Genomic DNA, 6,572 nt, shown 5'->3' with positions numbered 1-6,572 from the left:
GTTATCTGATCCTAACTCTCAAGTACATATTTAGACCCCAAACTTGTCCTCAGTTTTCATCCAGGACCCTAAATTCTCAAAATACAGTTTTAAATATTAAAACTTGTCATCTATCGCTGATGGCAATGATTACTCCTCGCTCGTTGCCTTTATAACCACCTTATGCTAGTGATCATGCATATGTTGTTTGGCGCTGGATTGGGAGATCTTAAAATACACTTTGAGAGTTTAAGAACTCGGATGACACCTTGAGATAATTTTGGAGACCTGAAAAATGTGTTTTGAGAGTTTAGCTTGCCTGAACATGTATTTTGAGAGTTTAGGGACCTAGATGACACCCAGTTCAGGAACCATGCAAATATTTTACTTTTTTTAACTCAAATACGAATAATTAATCCCCCCAAGATTATTGGACTATAACACGTCCTTGTTTCAGTAGCGAAAATAATTAAGCTCCGCAAGATTATTGGACCATAACACGTCCTTGTTTCAGTAGCAAAATCTCTTTTTAATTTGTTACCTTTCCGGAACGTGGCAGCGCGAGAAGTTGTACGAGTCATGAGTGTGGCTTTCGTAGTTGTCGGTCGAGGTCTCCCTGGACGAACAAGTGGCGAGTACATCCCTGGAATAATCCACACCAGACCGCCGGCCGGTGAGTCACGGAGGCCATAACTGCGACGGCAGGCAATGCAATCCCACCGTGGTGACGCGCCCTCTCCGTCGGCGCGCCGGGCACGGAGGACGAGCCAGGCAACCGTCCCCGGTGGCCGGCGATGATGGCGGACGGCCGGGGTTATCCTCCCGGCGATGATTCGTTGCGGATTATTGGCTTCGCGCGCCGCCTCTCGCTCTCAGCCGGAGATCAATCAGGCAAACACTAACGAACTGTGCTAATCCTGATCTCCTTCTTCCTAGTACGTGGACCTGCCTGTGATCACGGGTGGTGCGCGCGGCGGAGGTACGGCGGTGGTTCACGCGTGGTCGCTGCACGCCCGGCGCGGCGCGGCTCTGACCGGCTTGACGGCTGCCGCTGGGCTGTCGCGGTCGTTTGTTCCGTCGGGCCGGGCTCGCTTTCAGGCGCCGCAGGCCGTACACGGATGCGGCAGGAGTTGGTGCCGCGTACGTGTCAGGTGGCCAGGGCATGGGCTAACTGTCAGGGTCGGATGCTGGATGATAAGGCCGCCGGCGCCGGTGTGGCTGGCAGCGGCCGTTGCCCGGCGTCCACCGGTAGAGCGGTAGGCTTCCCTGCGCGTCCACGTGGCAGCGCTAGCTGCAAGTGCAAGTGCGTGGGCGTGTCGGTGTGTGATTAGTAGTAAAGTAGCAGGACTGAAACCGTGTCGACACCGGAAAAGGTGCCCCCGGGGTTGCGGTTCTGTACTTGAGTACTGACGGTTTGGTGAAGAACAAGGACCTCCTTACTACCAATCACACACCCGCGAAACCGTGCAATTGGATGGATCATGTAGTCCTCTGCTTTTTTGGCAACAAGTGTGTACTGTAGAACGGGATGAGGATACGATGGAGATGACGAGGCATTGGATTAGCAGGTAGTAGCTCTAGCTCCTCCGGATTTCTCTCAAACGGCACAGCACAGCAGGTAGCCGCTGTTCGGGACCACGGAGAGTCGGAGAGCTAGGACAGGGTACCAAAGCAGAGAGGAGCAGTACACATGCAGTGGTGGCTTGGATCCAGCGGGTACGGAGGAAGAAGAACTGGTCAATGGGCATGGAGGCGTTTCACACCTGGTTCACGGATTGAGACGCGTTGCCGCCGCTGGTGGGTGGAAATGGCGCGGCCAGGTAGAGCTGGCATCGGCGCATGGCGGCGGCGGGGCTCGGACGCGGCGAGAGGGAACGTGCGGCGCCGCCAGCGCGCGCGTGGTGTTTCTCGCGGCTTGCTACGAGTACCGAGTGGCCGGGGAGTCAGCCTCTCTGTGCAAACGGAGCATGCTGTGTTTGGTTGGTGAACGCGGCTGGACACGCCGGTGGTCGTCTCCAGCCAGCCAAGGCCAGCTTTCCGATCGAACAAGTAGCTAGACGACGACGACGACGACGACGCGTGCAAGCACAGACGAATTGGACGACGACGCTTTGTGGCTGGGCACCGCCAACGGTACTCTGGTTGCTGGTCTCCAATCCCCAGTTCCCAGACTAGTCGTTGCCAAAAAAAAAAAAAAAAAAAAAGCTGAGTCAGCAGTGGAATTGTGCATGCGAGAACAAGAGTCAAGAGAGGTCCACTGGCTTTTGAGGTCACGTAACAGGCCGAAGAGGTCATCTTCCACTTTTTCCTAGTGCTTCTGAAACTGTCAAGTACAGTTAACGGTAGTGATTAAGACCGACCAAGAGGGCTACATCGATCACATTTGGTGGTTAAGATAAAGTGCGCAGGGCAGAATGGCGAGGCTTATCTCTTGCGGTAGTATATCCTTTTCGAATGGCTTGTCAAAAAGAAAAAAAAAGAATAATTAAAAAGAGAGAAGGGTGCCTATGCTGTGCAATGGGCCCAGAAAGATGTGATAAGGGGCCCACCGCTTGAACTGAGTAATGATGCCTTGCGCGCTCGAAATGGAATAGAATCTTGCCTGCCACTAGCAGGATATATCGGTGCTTAGACCTAACTGTTCAGATTAGGTGCTAATCACATTCAGAGCATTGTTAATGGAAGGTGCTAGCACAAGCGCTCGATAAAAATGGGAACCACGTGGACAAGTATGTTGGTGCTGCAACCACGATCTCGCGATGCAGAACGAGAACATGCAGATGCACATACAAAAGCACAGTTGCTCAGGCTATACCTGTTAGCAGCAGATTATAAAGCTAGCCGGATAGGCTAAGCACTGCAAAGGAGGCATTCATTTAGTTATTACAACTTATGAAACACGTCCCAAGTCAACAAAAATTATAGGATGGTTGAAATTTTGAAAGAGTTTATACTCTATAATTTGTAAATTTTGATTGAATTATCTCTTGATGCCTACAGTCGAGGCTGCTGCAGAGAGATTGCGTCCTGGAGCTTTTTCTAGGATTAGAAGCTTTTAGTTTAAATGCATTTTCCTATTTATTTTCATGGTACATGTTTTTGGCACCAGATCATCACCCAAGATCACCATTATTTAACTCAAGGTCGAGCATCTATCCTTCCTCTCTTTTTTTTGGATTTAACTTGGTTTGAATCATATCGATACTTCTTCTTTTTTTGGATTTTGCAGATTCCAGCTCCAACCTGAGGCGCTGTTCTTCCTGGCCTGGTGTATTACTTCAGGTGATGTCCTAAAAGAACAATGGAATTGTCCCTCTGATAACTATTTTGGTAAGATTTTCCATTCCCTACCTTGGCCCTCTTATTTCTCCGGCAGTCTAACTACTAGAAAATAGCACGATAGATGACTTGATTGAAGCATTAAGTAAAGTGGTAATTGAATGGTTAGTATTACGGTTCATACCATGGACTTTATCGTCTTGCTGCAGTTTTCCAGTGGTTGCAACTTATTGATATGCCACTTTTTCATAAACATGATTGTCAAGTGGTCACATTGTGAAAGATGATTTTCTGAAGGGGACCCAAAAGCCTGAATAACTTTCTAGGATACTAACCTCCGGCCTAAACCGTGTTAGGCCCTCTTCTTTGAGCAGAGATATGCTGTGAATCGATTTTTTCTTGACTTTTATGAAGGCTTGGTTCATCTCGCAGATGTAGGATAAGAGCAAGAGGATGACTCAACCTATGGCCCCAATTGATCTGCTGCACAGATATACTTTGCTCTCTTATGCGGTTATTTATTGGATTTTTAGCTGGCCAATATTAGAAAATCGTATGCTTCTTAATCATAAAAGCTGATCTCTTGCTCACTCTGAATGATAGCATTTGTACTCAAGTGTCGTTTGTGTTCCTGTGGCAGAGACCTTTTGATCTCAGGTATTCCTATAATTATGTCTACATAAGTAGCATGTGGCATCAGAGCCAAGAAACTTGACCGATTCAGCAAAATTATAAGTAAATTTTGTATGCAGACTTTTGGTGCTGCTGCTTCCTTGGGCATGTGTGGTTTCTGAAACAACTTAGAGACTTCAAGTATGCCCTCTCAGTATAGGTTTCACACAGCTTTCTTCTTCGGATCATATTAAAAACTTTTCATGTCTCTATGAATCCCTATTTTTATCTGCCACGCCACTTATTCTTTTTTCTATCCTGCATACAATTGTGCACTTTTATTGTGTATACACACATGATAGTCATTTTCAGTGCCATTTTTATTATGTATTTCCAGCAGAGCAGCATAGTTGATCACCTAATTAAAATACTCATCACAGTAAGAAAGCAGATTGCTCATGGTATGTTGCTAATTTCTCATGAGCTTATAGGTGAATGATCATATGTTTCAATATTCTTCCTCTTAGACTACGCCACATTTTTTTTTAGCTTGGTACATCAAGCTGTGCACAGTAAACATATGAGATACATTCATACCGATTCCATGTCATTATTGGCTTGTTATGTAATTCTTTTCCGTTGGTATGATTGTGAGCACACTTTTGTACATAGTTCATATATATTTTCTGGCAGGATTGAAACTGACATTACTATTCAACTTTATAAATTATTTGAAGGTAAACAAAACCCAGAAAAATCAATTTCATGAATCATTTGCAGGTAAACAAAACCCCAAAAAAAAAGTGTATTCATGATGATTTGTGCATTACACTCCATACAGCTTCCCTCTCCTGCTTCGTACTATTCCACCCTATTCTTCTTGCTGATATGAATTTTCATTGTTTATATTTTTTCAGAACCAAAATGAATGCCCTCTTTCAATTGCTTGCGACCTTGCAGGGAACCAATATAAAGGGCAAGAGTTCCAATTTTAACAGTAAACTTCGAGACTGCATGGTAAAGATAGCATCAGCTATCAGCCTATCGCAGGTTATCAGCTTCCTGGGTGGTACAAATACTGAGATAGTCAGACGGATGCTAAACAGGGACCCCAAAGCATGAATTTTAATTGCGGCGTGACAATGCATAACTTCTTTATGCAACGTCTTGCATATGATTATTTCCTCGTATGGTCCAACTGACAATTCTAATCACACAACTGAAGAATGACTTGCAGTTTTATAAGCAAGGGACAGTTAAGCATAATCAAGACATGATCCACATTTTATAGATGAGAACGTATTTTTCCTTGACATGAACTGCACCAACAAGAGCATGGTCGATATGCACACTTCCCTAATTTCATTACGTTTACTAACAAATCATCTTACCAGCATCCTTCCACCTCTCTACAGTGAAGCAATCAACATCACATAGACAAGTACTGTAATGGCAACGTTGGTTTCCTCTATGCTATCAACTCAATCATTCCAATGATAAACCTGAACACCGACTTGATAGTCAACAATTATGTTTGATGGTAGTTAATTATGTTGTGAACTACATCTCTATATTGTAAATTGTTTGTGCCTGTTTCGGACGTAAACTAGCGTCGAATTAGTAATTTTAAAAATTATTTGAACTTGTTTGTACACTACTGTCGAACTTGGTAGCCCCAAGTTACCTGAAATAATGTTATATGTATTGTGGGTGCCATGCTTGTTTTCATTATCAATTTCTATCGGTTTATGCTATCTTCTACTACATGACATACATGAACATGTAACCGTACAACAATGTGCGCGCATGTAACCAGTACTAGTGCCCTTTATTTTACAGAGAGAGCTGAATGCTGTCGACTGAAATGTCACTGGTTCAAAAAGAAGCGCGCACAGCTCTCTGCATGACTTTACACCCCTAGCAACTAGCATCATCAGCAACAAATTGGTTACCAGCCATGTCAACATATCAGGACTGCTGCTGCTTTTTCCTGCTGACGATGAAACAGCAGAGCGACAGGTACAGTTAACGGCAGTGAACAGTGATTAAGACCGACCAGGGACTGCGACCCATCTATCTGGTCTCACCAACTGAATTGCAGAATAAATGGATAAAATTCCAGGTAAATGGATTGTCAAAAAAGGCTCATCTCTTCTTGCAGCACTTTTCCCTTTTCAGGTCCCATCACAGAATGGCTTATCAATCAAAAAGAAAAAGAAAGAAACAAAGGTGGATGCTGTGCAATGGGTCCAAGAAAGCTGTGATGGGGGCCCATCACTCAACGAGTGAATGATGCCTCGTGGGCTCGAAATGGAATAAAGCTTGCCTGCCCTTAAGCTTAAACCTAACAGTTGAGAAAGATGCTAATCAGGAATCACACTCAAATTAAGGGCCCCTCGCCTGAATGAAAATAGAATAAAGCACAATTATTAAAAAAAATAGAATAAAGCAACAAAGTTCCTTCATTCTCAAATGATGAGCGCCAAAAAGAGTTCCCTCCCGCTTCACGCAAGGGAATAACCATGGCCTCAGATGAAGCACTGCCTTTTTAATCCAGTGTCAACGGTAGACAAGAGATCCATAAAGGAAGCAACGGATTTTTAATCCTGGATATGCAGAGAGACAGATTTGGACGATCGAGTGAAGAATGCATGACAGTGCGGTTTATCCGTTGTTGTCCTTTCTGGGTCCCAAAAATGGAT

The 6,572-nt window shown here is 44.8% G+C and overlaps 1 long non-coding RNA gene across 1 annotated transcript; it reads left to right on the top strand.

The window, feature by feature from the left end:
* The first annotated feature begins 2,864 nt into the window (after positions 1-2,864).
* On the top strand, positions 2,865-5,512 carry LOC111256092. The gene is made up of 2 exons (XR_002676127.1): positions 2,865-3,122; positions 3,209-5,512. It is a non-coding gene; the product is annotated as an uncharacterized LOC111256092 (long non-coding RNA).
* Positions 5,513-6,572: the final 1,060 nt, after the last annotated feature.

Source organism: Setaria italica, unplaced genomic scaffold (assembly GCF_000263155.2).
Source record: "Setaria italica strain Yugu1 unplaced genomic scaffold, Setaria_italica_v2.0 scaffold_193, whole genome shotgun sequence".
Classification (NCBI taxonomy): domain Eukaryota; kingdom Viridiplantae; phylum Streptophyta; class Magnoliopsida; order Poales; family Poaceae; genus Setaria; species Setaria italica.
The sequence above is the reverse complement of the archived record's forward strand: the minus strand, read 5'-3'. Positions and strand labels throughout refer to the sequence as shown.